Source organism: Amborella trichopoda, chromosome 6 (assembly GCF_054954075.1).
Source record: "Amborella trichopoda isolate Santa Cruz 75 chromosome 6, AtrichopodaSantaCruz75HAP2 v2.0, whole genome shotgun sequence".
NCBI classification, from domain to species: domain Eukaryota; kingdom Viridiplantae; phylum Streptophyta; class Magnoliopsida; order Amborellales; family Amborellaceae; genus Amborella; species Amborella trichopoda.
The window spans coordinates 32,999,207-33,015,790 of NC_142341.1; the positions used below are offsets into that span (position 1 = coordinate 32,999,207).

At 32.7% G+C, this 16,584-nt stretch overlaps 1 long non-coding RNA gene across 1 annotated transcript; it reads right to left on the reverse strand.

Moving 5' to 3' along the window:
• Positions 1-4,492: 4,492 nt before the first annotated feature.
• LOC110007345 (uncharacterized) lies at positions 4,493-5,747 on the reverse strand. The gene is made up of 2 exons (XR_002281067.2): positions 5,256-5,747; positions 4,493-4,784 (listed from the first exon to the last, which is right to left on the reverse strand). It is a non-coding gene; the product is annotated as an uncharacterized LOC110007345 (long non-coding RNA).
• Positions 5,748-16,584: the final 10,837 nt, after the last annotated feature.

Genomic DNA, 16,584 nt, shown 5'->3' on the forward strand with positions numbered 1-16,584 from the left:
TACGAAATTTTCATCTGAGCAAGAAGCAAAATTATTATATAATAAATATGCGAGGCGAATCGGATTTAGCATGCGCATGGGAAATACAAAAAAAAAACACAACATGACGGGATCGTGCGCTCTCATAGATTTCTATGTTCAAGAGAAGGATTTCGTTCAAGGAACGTTGATATTGAAAAACCTACTCGGAAGGTACCAGACACAAGGGTTGGTTGCAAAACAATGATGAAAATATATAAAAAATATCTGGATAAGTGGATTGTTACATGGTTTGAGAGAGACCACAATCATGAATTTGTGAGCCCAAGTAAGGTGCGTTGTCTCTGGTGGCATCGGGTTGTTTTTTAATGTAAGATAAGTATTATAGATACTTTTCATAAAGTCGGGATTCCTACTAATAAGATTATGAATGCCTTTAAAGTAGAATTTGTTCGATACTGTAATTTAGGCCTAATGGACCGTGATTGTAGAAATGAGTTTAAAAAGCTTAAAAGGAAAAGTCTTGACGATGATGGTCAATTGCTCTTAAATTATTTAAAGCGCATGTAAAGTGAAAATCCATCATTCTTTTATGCAATTGATGTAACTAACGATGGCCATTTAGTAAATATTTTTTGGGTTGATGCTAGGTCAAGGAATGCATATCAATGTTTTGGGGATGTGGTGATTTGTGATACAACCTATAGGACTAATAGGTTTAAAATGCCTTTTGCCCATTTTACTAGAATCAACCACCATACAAATTCTACCTTATTTGGGTGTGCACTTTTAATAGATGAAACTGAATCGTCATTTGTTTGGCTATTTGAGACATGGCTTTCAGCAATGCATGGCAAACATCCAATTACAGTAATTACCGACCAAGACAAGGCCATGCAAGGAACTATTGCTCGTGTATTCCTGAACACTACCCACATATTTTGCATATGGCACATCTTAAAAATGGTCAATGAGAAGTTGGGTAGCATTTGTGCAAAACATCCTACTTTTGTAAGGGAGTTTTTCAATTGTATTAATTGGACCGAAACAATTGAAGAGTTCGAGAGTTCAAGGAGATTGATTATTGATAAGTATGAGCTAAAGGAAAATAATTGATTAGCATCATTAAATGATATTCGACATCAATGGATACCAATCTACTTGCGTGGTATATTCTTTGCAAATTGCTCTACTACTCAGTGAAGTGAAAGTATGAACCAATTTTTCATGGGTTTTTTAACTCTCAAACTACCCTGCAATAATTTGTTCTTAAATATTAAGAAGCCGTTGATCGCTAGTACAACAATGAATCCTATTTAGATCATCTCACTTCTTAGTCTACACCAACTTTGAACACAAGACTACCTATGGAGAAACAAGCAGTAGATGCTTATATCAGGACAATGTTCCTTAAGTTTTAAAAGGAATTGGATGAAGTGATCAATTGTGGTAAATAAAATTGAGGAGGATGGGTCAATCAACACATACAAGTTATGAAAAAAATAGTAAAGAATATATAGTTATATTTCATGTCTCTAAAACCGAAGCAACTTTTTGCTGTAAATTGTTTGAGTTTTCCGGGTACCTTTGTAGACATATGTTAGCCGTTTTGCATCGTGAGCATGTTAAAAAAATCCCATCTTAATATATTTTGAGGTGATGGACTAGGAATGCCAAGAAAGAGGCGTAATTAAATGAGCATAAAAAAAGAGTGATGGAAAATTCCATGGATTCTCTATTCTTACAATTCAACTATTTAAGTCACGAAGCAATTAGCATTGCAGATATTGAGGCAAAATCAACACGTGTTTTTGATGTGGTGTTGTTAGGATTTCAAGAATTGAGGCAAAGAGCAATCCTTAAGGAAAGTGTTGAAAATGCAACACAAGTTTGCACTATGGGCAATGAAAGTAACATGGGAGTAGCTACGACAACAAGTGAAATAAATCTAGATTGTTCAACAAGTGGTATTATATTGCAAAATCCATTGTTGGCATCAACAAAAGGCTGGCCTTCGACCATAAGAATTAAAGCACCATCAAAGAAGAAGCCACGGAAGCTTGTTACATATCATATGTGCAACAAAGTAGGGCATAATTTACGCACTTGTTCATTGTCAAAAAGTAGTGATTCACACCTTGCAAGGGTAAAATATTGATTATGTTGTAAATATTGATTACCTTGTACTCTCTTTATCTACTTTTTTTCTTACTCTCACCACTTATATGACAAGTTATTTTGTTTTTTTAACTTACTTTACAGATTTCAACGATAGATGTCATGACCATGGGTCAGTCCTCGAATGCTATGATTCAAGATTATAGTGGTGCCTTTTAGTTAAGCTTTTAATATTATGGTACTCTTCACAATGACATACATGCAAGCTAGTTAAATATAGTTTGTTTCATATGATTATTTCTTTGGTATACATCTATAATTTATTTTGGCCATGACATTTGGAACCTCCTAGTGAAAATCTATTATGTATTGCTTGGTAATTATTTTTTACTCTTTGCATGCAGTTTGATGGAACTACAACATTTTGTTCTGGCCTTTGTGGATGAGTCCCACTTTTGTCGGGGAGCTACTCATTGGGAGAGCCCAACTCGGCATCCGATGTTCTCGCCAAAGAGACGCAACACAAGACAACAAACATGGGATTTTTTTAGCACTTTTTTGAGCATTTGGTCCCTAATTTTTTGTATCTAAACTTCTTATTTATATTTTGGATGTAAAGCATTTTTTGAGCCCCTTTGGCTGCTTAACACGTATAAATGGTACTAGCAATATTTTCTTATTGCGGTTCCAGTCTATAGAAATACCATAGAGAATAAGAATTACATACTGAAATTTGATGTGTATATCTTAGCCTCCACCCTCAAATATCATGAGTGTGGATGGTCTCTCTACATTTTGTCATTGGACATGCTAGATTGGACTGAAATCATTGACAATGAGCACTTAACCGAGTTTCAAATAGTAAATGAACAAAAATGGTAAACCATATCCAAAATCATTCTTTCCAGCAGTTCATCGAGGAGAGAGCAATTCAATTTTTATTCTTGATAATGGAAGATTTGCTATCCTTTTGCTTCAATTTTTTTTATCTTATGATAATTGAATTTGGTCACCTAGTTTTTCTATTTTGATGTTCCTTTCGTAGGTTGCAATTCATCGAGGAAAAACAACGTTTTTTTTACTAAGATCATCTTTGCTTCTTTCTTCTTGAAGAAGAGATACATACCCTAGCCTGGTTTTTTATTACTACATTTGTATGACTCTAATTGGAGTTCAAATTCTAAATTTCTCGCTAAATAGGGAGCAAGGATTTTTTTGGTCAATATTTTGAGCACATGGTCCATCCTTTTTTGTATATTAATATCTTGTTTATATTTTGGATGTAAAACATTTGTTGAGTCCCTTGGGCTGCCTAGCACTTGTATTTGGTTTAGTCTTTATATTAATACTACAACGAACACATTTTAGAAGAAAAGAGAGCAGTAGCCTATGTGGGGATGGATTTTACTTTTATTGTAGGAGCTACTAATTGGTTTCTCTATAGCATATATTTGCAAGTTAGTTACCTAGATTATTGTTTCATGGCATCATTTTTTTTGTATTTGTAAAACTTACTGTGATAAGTTCATGGCATCATTTTTTTTGTATTTGGAAAACTTATTGTGATAAGTATAGTCATGTGGCATTCGCACCCCCCCTTCTCCCTATAAAAAGAATGGTCACATGGTTCATTACATCTCCACAACTGTAGATCACTTTACGTCTCTCTCTTTTTTCTAGACATGAATGTATTTCATCTCATGTAATTTGTGCTCTCTTGGTAATTAGTTTGTGCAATGTTGATGAACTACTTGTGTTATGAATAACAAGTGATGAAAACGAGTAATATCTTTCACATATCCTCTCAGTTTGTCGGAATTGGGGGAAATGATACCAAAAAAAAATATGTTTATGCGGAATGAAAGAACTATATCCCAAAGACAAAAATCTGTATAATCATTCATCAATTTAGAAGTTGTATACAAGATTTGGGATTTATGTTGCATAAAAAAGGCATTCGGGAATGTCAGCAAAGCACAAAATTCATTGGTTTCTTCATCCATGTGTTTCCTTTGTAAATTTTGGACAACGAACAATCAGGGGATTCGAATGGCAAATGAGATACCGCCAAGCTTGGCCAGGCTTGGTTGCACCATCATGGGCATTGGATTTCATGCTCGATGCAGTCACCAAGAGATCCAAGCAATATGAGAAATGCCACCATGACAAATATCCAAATTCATGCCAAGCGCCAAATTAATGAGTATCAGTGCAAAAGGCATAAGCACTTTATGCACAATGGTCCTTGAAGGGCCATACAAAGGGCATTTGGTAACTCTCTCTGTCAAATACACATATCAACAACTAGTTCTCAGCTCATCTCTCTCTCTCTCTCTCTCAAATACCCATAAACACATCAACAAGAAGAATAGCAAGGAAATTTTGGCACATAAAAAGCATAAAACCAAATTTCTATTGCTGATAATCATCAAGTCATGCATTATGGACTGCTACAAATTAAGAAGCAAGTAAAACACAAGATATCCTTAACAATTTTTTTGGACTGACATAGGACATTGTCATGCTCAGTTTCTTCAAAAAAGGACCTTGTCTTCCGCAGCAGTAATTCTGAATTCATAGTAAACCCATCCTTCTTGGACCTCTACGGTAAGGCGCTGCCTTTCTCAGCAATAGAATTCATAGCAACCCATCCTTCTTGGACCTCTACGGTAAGGCACTTGGAGAACCTACAAAAATTCCAAGCAACAACCAATACTTTGCCATTCAAAATCAGCTAAATTGCAATTGATAGTGTCTCTTTTTGGATCCAAGGAGCTTCTCAATTTTTTTGATAAAGAAGCTCAGAAAATCCACAACATAAAAAAAAAAAAATACAAAAAAACAGAAGAAAAAAAAAAAAGAGATCCACAACCCACTCATTATAACCCTCTTTTCAGAATACACATTACAAATATCATGGATAGGTTTTATATCTTATAAAGAAAAATAACTATTTTTTTTATCCAAAATACATGTCTTGCTCGTGTACATTCATAGAGAGAGAAGATACATCTCTCTCTAAAATATGTGGCTCTACCGAAGAAGAAGGCACCTTGCTTGTTTCCTTTTCACAGATTAGTACTAAAGAAAGAAATCATAATATTAATAGAGAGATAGAGAATACATTTGCCCTGGTTTTTAAAAAGAGAGAGATTCACCTTTTTTCTGTGCCCTGGTTTGTAGAGAGAGATATATTTATTTTCCCCTTTCCCTTGGTTTTTAGAGCAACAGCTCATATGTGCCTTGCATTGCTATTGTACATCCATAGAGAGAGAGTTGCTCTTGTAAAGAGAGAACTTCCACGCCTCCTGTGCCCTGATGTTTTCTTTCTCTTTTACCCTAGTTTTTAGAGAGAGAACTCCTCCCTGATCACGTAGAGGGAGAGATGCTCGTGCAGGGAGGGCGGGGGAGATTTGTCTTGGTTTTTCGCTTTGGTACAGAGAACTCTAGCTTGCCATAGAGAACTGCTCATGTAGAGAGACAGAGAGGGAGAGAGAGAGAGAGAGATAGAGAGTTTTTTAATAGACGAGGACCGAGTCCTTTGGTTCATCGATTACCTGCTTGGTAGTAGGTTAACCGGTCAAGGCCCATCTTTTTCTTCTTGAGATTAGAATCAGGACAGTGATCCTTTGGGTTACATGCCATTGGGTGAGGCAGAGTCTATATATATATATATATATATATATATATATATATATATATGAAATGATTCATTACAACGGTTGTATAGTGTTATAATGCAACCGTACCTCTAAAAAATCATATTTTGGCATTTGTATGACCTTATATATATATATATATATGAAATGATTCATTACAACGGTTGTATAGTGTTATAATGCAACCGTACCTCTAAAAAATCATATTTTGGCATTTGTATGACCCCAAAATTTGCCCACATATTCTCTTTATCCTCATAATCAATCATGCAAAAAACAAATTTCAAACACTCTATATATGGTCAAAATTAATACCTATTCAACAATGAATCTCGACCATCCATTTGGTGAATTTCAAGATCTAGGCCTTAACAAATTCAAAATCATTTTTTCCTCTTTTTAGCATTATTAATCTAATGATGATAATACTATATAAAAACTTTGGGAATAAAAAAAATGCTTTTGAGGCCTATATCTAACCATCTCAATAAAATGGACGGCTTATATTAATTGGGCTAGAATGAAAACTTTCTAGAGCATTTTTTCAAAATTTTCATTTTTGTGATTGTTTTTCAGAATGAAAAGAGTGTACACTTAAAAATTCGTGTCTAAAAAATGTCTCTAACATAGTTTTTGAATATGGTTGTATTATACTACTATACAACCATTGCATGAAATCATTCCTATATATATATATATATATAAGGCAATAATTTCATGCCATCGTTGTATAGTAATATGATGCAACAACCTTAAAAAACTATCTCATGGCTATTTGTTTGATTCAAATTTTGAAATATACACTCTTTTCACTCTAATGAACAATCACAAAAAAGAAAAATTTGAAAACACAACCTAGAAAGTATGTTTTTAGCTCAATTAACATAAGTCATTCATTTTGGTGAGATTCTTAGATCTAGGCTTTAAAAGGATTTTTCATTTCCAATTTTTTAGATGGTTTTATTATCATTAGATGAACAATGTTAAAAAAGAAAAAAATGATTTTAAGTTTATAAAGGCTAATATCTTAAATTAAAAAATGAATGGTCTAGATTCGTTTTTGGAGGGGACTCATTTTGACCATATCTAGGGTTCAAATTGAACTCGTTTTTTTTTTGGGATTGTTTATTGAGATGCAGATAGTGTATGTGCAAAATTTGGCAACGCAAACATGGTTTTCTAAAAGTATTGTTATATTATACTATGATACAACCGTTGTATTAGATCATTGCTTATATATATATGGAAAAGTCTTTCCAATGCCTATAGGCGAAAATGAATAGTGATTTCGCCTACCCTCATCACCGTCTAAATTTCATCGCGAGATCACGATTGTCCGGTAGTGTTTTATTTTTCATTTTTTTTTTATAAATTGGAATGACTTGAAATTCGAAGGGTATGTACATCTTACTGAGGTGCATTTAATAAAAATATAAAAAAAATTATTCATGAAAAATGAATTGACCAAAAACCCTTGAAAATTTTCAGGGGTATTTTGGTCAAATGTTTTCATGTAAAATATTTTTTAATAATTTTTTAAGATTCCTCTATTTTTTATGAATATAAGCTCCAAATTTTAAGCCATTCAGATTTGTAAAAAAAAAGAAAAGAAAAATAAGACACTACCAGACAATTGTGACCGCACGATGAACTTTGAGCGATGATGGAGGTAGGCAAAATCACTGTTCATTTTCGCCTATAGACGTTATATAGTATTTTTCTATATATATATATATATATATATATATATATATATATATATATATATATATATATATATATATATATATATATATATATATATATATATATATATATATATATATATATAAGACCTTCCCACACCTACGTGCATAGTACCCCAACACATCACCCTTAAAATTCAGTTCAAATCCCAATATAAGATTTGAATCCCTCCCCTTCTTAAAAATTATATATTTTTTAAATAACTCTTTCTCTCTTAGACTCTCTCCTTTTATCCGTACTTTCCTTGACCATATGCCCTGGCACTTCTATGCATCTCCCTCTGTCTCTCCTCAGTAAACCCCCATCCATCTTTCTCCACCTCTGCGTTAATATCTCTCCATCTCTCTCTCTCCCTCTACCTAGCCTCTGTTCGTGGCCCTAGCTCCCCCACCCCCCCCCCCCCCCCCCCTTTCCTTCTCTTCTCTCGTTATCTCGAATACAAAACCCTTGGGAACAACACATACCCAGAGTAACTCAATCCCAATTGTTTGTTAAAAAATATCAAAAGTTCTCTTCCCATTTTCAAGTAAGTGATTCAAACCCAAAGAAACTTGTTTATTTTTTGGTTCATTGCCTCATAATGCCCATAAAAATGGCTTTTTTTCTACATTTTATTCAATCACCGGAAATATAAGACATTGGTTTTCATCACAAGCAGTTTTAGCTTTTGTTGCTCCACCTCAAACCAGAGATCAAGACCTTATGAATACCCAATTGACTGAAATTGTATTGAGGAGCAAATGGTCTAAAGAGACTGAAACTGAATTGAAAAAGCTGAATTTCTCACAAAATGAGGCCATGTATGTAATGCATGTGTTAAAAAATCAGAAGGGGAATCCGCGTTTCGTGATTGGGTTTTTTCAATTGAGCTTCAGAGGCCATGGATGGTAGGCTTAGTTATGAAGCATACAATTCAATTATTATTATTCTAGGTAAGAAGGGTTATAGAACGGAGTTATGGCATTTGATCAAAACTAAGAGAAAATAAGTACAAAACATTTCAAGAGGAAGTCTACAAAGTCATTTAAAAGAATTTTAATGAGGTAAAATTGGTGAAAGATGCTGAAAAGTTGAAGGAATTGTTTCGAAACCTGAGTCCAATTCATTTGATGCAAAGTGCTCGCTCAAATAGTTAGGATATTCAATAAATGTGACTGGAACAAAGAAACAAGTAAAAATTGGGTTCATTGGACATTTCTTTATCTGACGAAATAGTAGTGAGTATTTTGGTGCTTCTCCCATGAAAGCTTTGAATTTGTTTTGTTGGGTTGTCGAATAACTATCTTTTAAGCATAGGGAGAACAATTACAATGCAGGGATTGTTCTTTTGGGGCCAAAAGATTGCATCGTTAAATTTTGGGTTGGTCAAGGAAATGAATAAGGAAAGCTATGGTATTTTAATGAAGCATTGGATTTATATGTTTACATTGTGAACAATCCAAACAAACCTTCCGTTCATTATTTTTCCATAATTTCTTTCGTTGGGTTTTGCATTCGATAATGGGAGAAGAGAGGGGGCTCAAGTAGAGGCAGAGTAGAGGGAGAGAGATTACGGGATAGCGATGATATACACAGAGCAAAGGGAGAAAGAGGGGCAATAACAAAGGGCTTGGCACAGAGAGAGACAGAGGGAGAGAGTTTAAATGCAGAGGTGGAGAGAGATGGATAGGGGTTTAGAAAACCCATATTGAGATGGGAGAAATTGAGGAGAGAGAGGGAGAGATGCACGGAAGTGCTAGGGCATATGGTCGGGGAAGTACGGATGAGGGGAGAGAGTAAGTGAGAGAAAGAATTACTTACAAAAAAATATTTTTTTAAAAAAATAAGGGGAGGGATTCAAATCTCACTTTGAGATTTGGATTGAAAACTACGGGGGATGTGTTGCAGTCCTATGCATGCAGGTGTAGGAGGGTCCTATAAGATCAGTCCTATAAGATCATTACTTATATATGCTTACATATATATATATATATATATATATATATATATATATATATATATTAGCAGAGTCCTAGTGCTCTCCACATGATTTGAATTCTTTTAAAATAAATTAGAAAGTTTCTAAAGAGGGTGTGGTTTACCTAAGGTTCAAACCTTAAACAATCAAAATAAGGTGCACCATCAAATTTTATCATAAGATGTAATTTTGGCATAAAAAATTCATAGGATGTTTTGAGAATCTATTTTCATCCCTAATTATAAAATTTTAAACTAAAAAAATGGTTCAAATCAAGTAGATCTATAAATACATGAAAATAGTGAAAATGGATGGTCCAGATAATGTGTTGCAGATATACTATTTTTGGGACTCGAAATCTTTTTTCTTTTTCATATTCGTACTTCTAAATATGGAAATCATCAATTAGAGGGTTTTCTAACTTCAAAATAGCCTCTTACAATGGATTTTATAGGTGCACCTTAATTCTATACTTTAGGGTTGAAACTTTATATAATTTTTTTCTTTTCAATAAATTATAATTTTGTATATTAATTTTAAGTAAAATAAAACTAAGAATAGAGCAATTCGTTAGGTTTGTGGTGCTGATTTATTGTTGTTGCCAGCTCAGTTTCTGTGATGAGTTTAGGTGTCAACCATAAGTCGCTCCAGGGACATCGAAGGGAAGGTAATAACAGAATTTTTCTACTATAAGAACATGTAAGAACAACCTATATAACTTATATTGAGTCATAACAAATATAACTTAATAACTTTATAATTTGACTGATAAGTTGATATTATACTTATAAAGAAATAATAATTGACAAAGATTCAAAGTTGACATTCAATTGATAATAATATTAAGTAAACTGATGCTTAGAACAATACAACGTGTCATTTTTGTAGTGGCACTATGTTGTGTTACTTACACAACTTGTGTTATTATTTTAAAAAGTATTAATCTTACCTAGACCATTGTTTTGAGCAGTGCAAGGCGTCATTTTTGTGATGTCACTGTGTTGTGCTGCCTACTCAACTTATGTGAAATTTATTTTAAATAAATTGCACATTATATTGCTTAATAATTATAAACTTATGTGAAATTCATTTTAAATAAATTACCAATTATATTGCTTAATAATTATAAAGTGGAAAACAGTCAAGTTCAATGGCCAAATCAATACCACCTTCAAAGCAAAAAACTATACGTAGTTGTTTGATGCAATGCCAAAGGGGGTCGCAAAAACAGTAATAAAAGGCCCCATTGTTGTCCCTGATGACCCCATCACCACCTGTCATACTTGAGTTTTGATGACCCCATCACCACCTGTCATACTTGAGTTTTGAAAAGAAGCCTCATCAACACCAATTCTTGAAATATTGGGGGTAAGGGAAAAGATTATACACCTTTCGGCACATAATATCAGTTTCTTTTTATGTTGTTGCCATTAGCTACATTTGACTCTCTTCACAAATGAACATTGTACATTAGATGTAATAATGAATCTATATTGTATCCCACAAATATGAACCACACAAACATGTAAACTATTTATTGATTGATTCCCAGCCAAAGTTCCCTTCATGTCATGTTAATTCTTTCCATCCAAACCTAACTTAGTTCTCTTATTCTCCATCCAAACTAAACTCCGAACCTAAGATGAAATTTATTGATTGGCACCTAGTCACTAACCTTCTCGTGTCATTATTCATCAAATTATATTATTAGTTGGCAATTAAATATTGTGATTGAATATTTTATTGAGGCATATTTAATTTTATACTTTAATTATATTTATAAATATTTCTATAAAAAAAATTATATTTATAAATCTGAGAATAACTTGTCAACTTGGGTAAAAGTTGGATTTTTATCGATACAAAAATATATAATCTAAGTACATCTCTTCTTTTGAGTAAAAACTTGATTTTCAAATACACAACAGAAATAAATATGTAAAAATAATAATTTCGATTGATTGTGACCATTTTAATTAATATAAACATCAAATATAATTTAAATTAACCAGTAACTAAAAAAAAAAGTAATTGAAGAGTAATTTTGTGACCAACTAGCCCCATGCAAATCGAAAAAGGATCATGTACATTGTATTTGTCTGCAACACAATTATTCTAATTATGGCTTAATTTTTCAAGAATTAACTTTCTCTACAAATTTCAAGCTTTTAAAATAAAATATTGATAAAAAAATAAATATGAAATTTACCTAAATTGAGTTTTTTTTACTATACGAATTTCTTTCATGATGTTTTTTTAAGAAAGGGTGTGGTTTCAATAAGGTTGCAACTTTAAACAATCCAATTAAGACACACCTCCAAATTTTATCTTAACATGTAATTTTGGTATAAAAAATTCTTAAGATCATCTGAAAATCTATTTTCATATCTGATTATAAAATTCTAAACTCCAAAAATGAGTAAAATCAAGTAGATGCATACATATATAAAATTCTTGAAAATAGACGGTCTAGATAATATATTGTAAGATGCACTATTTTTGGGATTCAAATTTCTTTTTTTTTTTTTAATATTCATACATCTCGATGTCGAGATGATCAATTAGAGGGTTTTTCAATGTTAAAACAACATTTTCGATGGAATTTTCAAGTGCATATGTAATTCTACACTTTAAGCTTGCAACCTTATATACATTTTTTCTTTTAAGAAATTCTGACATTAGTAATATATTGTTTAAATTGATGGAGTATGCTATCATTTTGTATTAAAATAGTGGTACTTTTGGAAAAAGTAAATAGTTATATGGTAGGACGCGTGGGTCCTACCCAATAAATGCATGTACGTGGTAGTGTTCAAAACAACGGATCGGGCCAAAATAGTCAGTCTTGGCCTGATTTGATTAATCTGACTGATCCTGACTGGATCAGCCGATTAGTGCCCTGATTTTTTCTGAAAAATGTAATTTTGGAAAAAAATCCCAAAAAAAAGAAAAATAATCATAAAAAAAAAGCTTAAAATTTACACGTGTATTGTTTTTTATATTGTCATATAAAAAAAAGGAAAAAAATAAATATTAATATATATATATATATATATATATATATATATATATATATATATATATATATATATATATATATATAATGTGTACGATAAGAATATATAATGTGTATGATAAGCCTAAATCTTGGCCAAAGTGCGTAACGGTAGTGGCACTCAAGTCCCCAATTTTGAGTTTGAGGCATGTCATACATGCCTGCTTTTCTCCGGCCTGATTAAATCCATGCACCGTCAAGCTGGTGGGTTTGCTGGTCTATACTTAGCCCGATTCGGGCGAGGATCCTCTCAAGAATCAAATTCATTGCAGACCCCCATCAATCATGATTCGATTGATCGAGCTAGCGTGCAGTTCACTCGCAGTCTCGTGCCATCTCCCAAAAGTGAGTTAAATCACCACCATGCTCACTCCATGGCCTCCATAGACTGTCATCCACCATCGTCATGGTCTAGTTGCATGGCCTTAAACTGCAACGCACGTCCTAGCCACATGATGTTAACATGCTTTGCACAAGTCCCAGAGGTATGACCTTAAATACGCCCTCACAAAAATACAAAAAAATGGGCACAATGAAAACCCGAAAGGGCACCATGAGTAAAAATAACGGACGGTCATGGTCACAAAAACATGAGTGAAAGCATTTTGAAATAAAAACCTGGCACGGTGAAAACCCAAAAGGGCACCATGTGTAAAAATAGAAAAAGGGTGGACACGGTCGTTAGGTTTTGGGTAAAAGAGCCCCAATAAAAAAGGAAGCCGGCGCTAGGTAGCCGACACTGGGTATGGATCAATATTTGAGCGAGAGCCCGAGCCTGACCCGGTCTTAATTTGATGAGGCGGGAAATGAAACCTTTCCCAGGCCTCGGGCCAAAGCCCGACCCCGGTCCAGCCCGTTTGTTGGGGTTTTATGGGAGGCGCTGAGAGTTGTCTGGGGCCTCAGGTCAAAGCCCGACCCTGCTCATAGTCGTTTGGCTTTTCTTGGACACGGCTGGGATTCCCAGTTTGTGAGGGGCATTTGAGGGTAGCATTGGATATATAAAGGGGTAAAACCCCATTTTTTTTTACTTTTTCACCAAAGGTCAAAAAAACTTAATTTTTTTAATGATGAGCAGAGTTTGTGGTGGAAGCTCCAGCAAGCAACCATATATATATATATATATATATATATATATATATATATATAGGGAAAAGATGAGATTAGTCCACCTACTCATATGAACATATGAGCCCAACGGTCCAGATTGAAAATGGGCCGATCTGACGATCACGGATGTCCGGTAGTACTTAATTTTTTTTTTTTTTTACAGATCCAAATCACTTAAAATTTTAGTTGTGTGTTCTTCGCATCAAGAAGAACCTAATAAAAATATAAAAAAATTATTCGTAAAAAACAAAATGACCAAAATACCCCCTGAAGCTTTTTAGGGGTATTTTGGTGAATTTATTTAATGTAAAATATTTTTTTGATAGTTTTCGAAGATTCATCTATTTTTTATGAACAAATATCTAAAATTTGAAGTGATTTAGATTTTTAGAAAAAAAAAAATTCAAACACTATCTAACATCCGTGATCGTTAGATAGGCCCAAAATCAATCTGGGACGTTGGGTTCATATGTTCATATGAGCTAGTGGGCTAATCCCATCTTTTTCCATATATTATATATGTATATAATATGTAATCAATATATACTATATAATATAAATTACATTAATAAGATAAATATAAATATATAATATATAATATAATATGGTATAATATAATATTATAAAATATTATAATATTTCAACTCAATACCATTTTTTTTTTGGGTATTTTGGAATTCAATTCAAAAATATTGGTAAAATATAAAATTTTTTATCTCTTTGTGACAATTTGATAAAGTTTCATCTCTCTGTCTTTCATATCTATGTCTATCTGTATGGTCTATGTGCCTGTAGATATTAGATTAAAGATTAAATCAGATGAACAACACATAAATTGAGGGGCCTATAGGCTTGGCTGACAGAATCTTTTCCATATATATATATAACCTGACCCACTCTGGTGCATCTGAGTCTACTCACCCAAAGCGGCAAACCCTATAGTTAACAAATAAAAAATTACAATAATATATAAAATTTTAAGTAGAGAAATAGATGAAGGAAAATTGTTTAATGCGGGTTGGATTGCATTTTTACACTTTGCGGTCCAGAGGTATATAAAACATCCATCTTAAAGATAGGATACAAATGGGTAGTCCTATCTAAAAATAAGTGTAACTAACGGTCCAAATATTTTTTTAATATAATTATTATTATTATCATTATTTTTATTTTTTCATGATCTTCATAAAAAATTAGGATAAAGTTATATTTAAAAAATATATTTATTGTTAAGCCCGCATTTCTACAATATGCGGCTAGCAGCATAAAAACCATTTCCATAGAAGAATAAGAAAAAGAAAGAAAAGAAGAAATATATAAAAAACATTATAAGGACAACTTTGCCGGGTCTTCCATAGAAGAATAAGAAAAAGAAAGAAGAGAAGAAATATATAAAAAATATTATAAGGACAACTTTGCAGGGTATGCACTGTGAGAGTGGACTTATCGACCGATTTTTTGAACCAATAGGCCGATTACTTCGATTAGTGCACTGAAAAAAAAAATCATGACGGTTGGAATCGGGCTCGACCGATCCCAAGTTAGTTGGCAAAAATTTTAAAAATGTGCCGATGGTAGGTGCTGGGAATGATAAAATGTTGTGTACATGCTCCCGGGGGAGCAAATCAGAGCGCTACTCCCTCAAAATAAGGACCTACTAGCCTTATATTTTTTTCAAAAGGTGTAGGATAAGAAATATTTAGGAAATAAAATTTAAACGTATGAAATATATGTTTATTTGAGAGAGTATGTGGATCATAAAATCCCTTTAATTTATTTCATGTCGTCTATGAATGGTTTGGAATCTTGACCTAGCTTTACCATAATTGTAATTTTTAATGTCATCGAGCCTCACTCGGAGCCTGAGTGTTTCTCAATCGCCACGTGGTGACAAACCTGTAGGTATTTTATATATAGAAGATATATTATTAATATATAGGTAAACTTTCTATGCTTCTCCTACTACATTAAATTTGTATGTTTCTTCTTATCCAAGTGTCTATTCTGAATTGATGGTTGAGATGGCCCCAATCACAACGTCACATATGTACACTATTTTTATTTTTAATTTTTTTCTAGAAATTTTTTTGATACCAAATTTTAGATGTCCGCTCCTCTCTTAAACTCACACTTGTAAGAAATATAAAAAAATATTACCAATAAAATAAAATAACTAAAATACCCTTGAAAGTTATAAGGGGTATTTTGGTCATTATATTTTATAAAAAAATTTAAAAATATTTTTTGTAGGTGCGCCCCATTGAGAAGATGATAGGCACCAAAATTCATATTCATACAATTTGTAGAAAAAATTAAACATAAAATACTTTGAGACATCGAATTTAGATCAAACGGTGTGTGGCTCACTTGATCTAAATTGGATGGTGGGATGGGAGGAGAAGCATATCTCTTATGTCGTAGGGGAACTATAGAAACCTTTCTTGGTCATTATATTTTTATCAATTTTTTTTAAAAAAATATTTTTCGTTGGTGCACCCCATTGAGAAGATAATACACACCAAATTTCATATTCATACAATTTGTAGAAAAAAAAATTAAACATAAAATACTTTGAGGTGTCGAATCTAGATCAAACGGTGGCTCACTTGACCTAAATTGGATGGTTGGATGGGAAGGGAAGCATATCTTTTATGATGCAAGAGAAGTATAGAAACATTTCTCTTGATATATAATATATATTATATGGCATATATTTATATTTGAAAGGTGGACCATATAATAAAGCATGATGTAATAAATTTTAAATTTTTTTTTCTCTCACCTGCAAGATCACTTACAATTTCCAATTACAAATAAAATTACTATTTGAAATAAATAAATAAATAAAAGGGTTCTCACTTGCTACTACTCAAATACAAGTCATTTATTCAATAAATAAAAACTTGACACATTTCTTCATGGGAATAGAAGAGCACTACAAAGAAATAAAATAGAACAAGTAA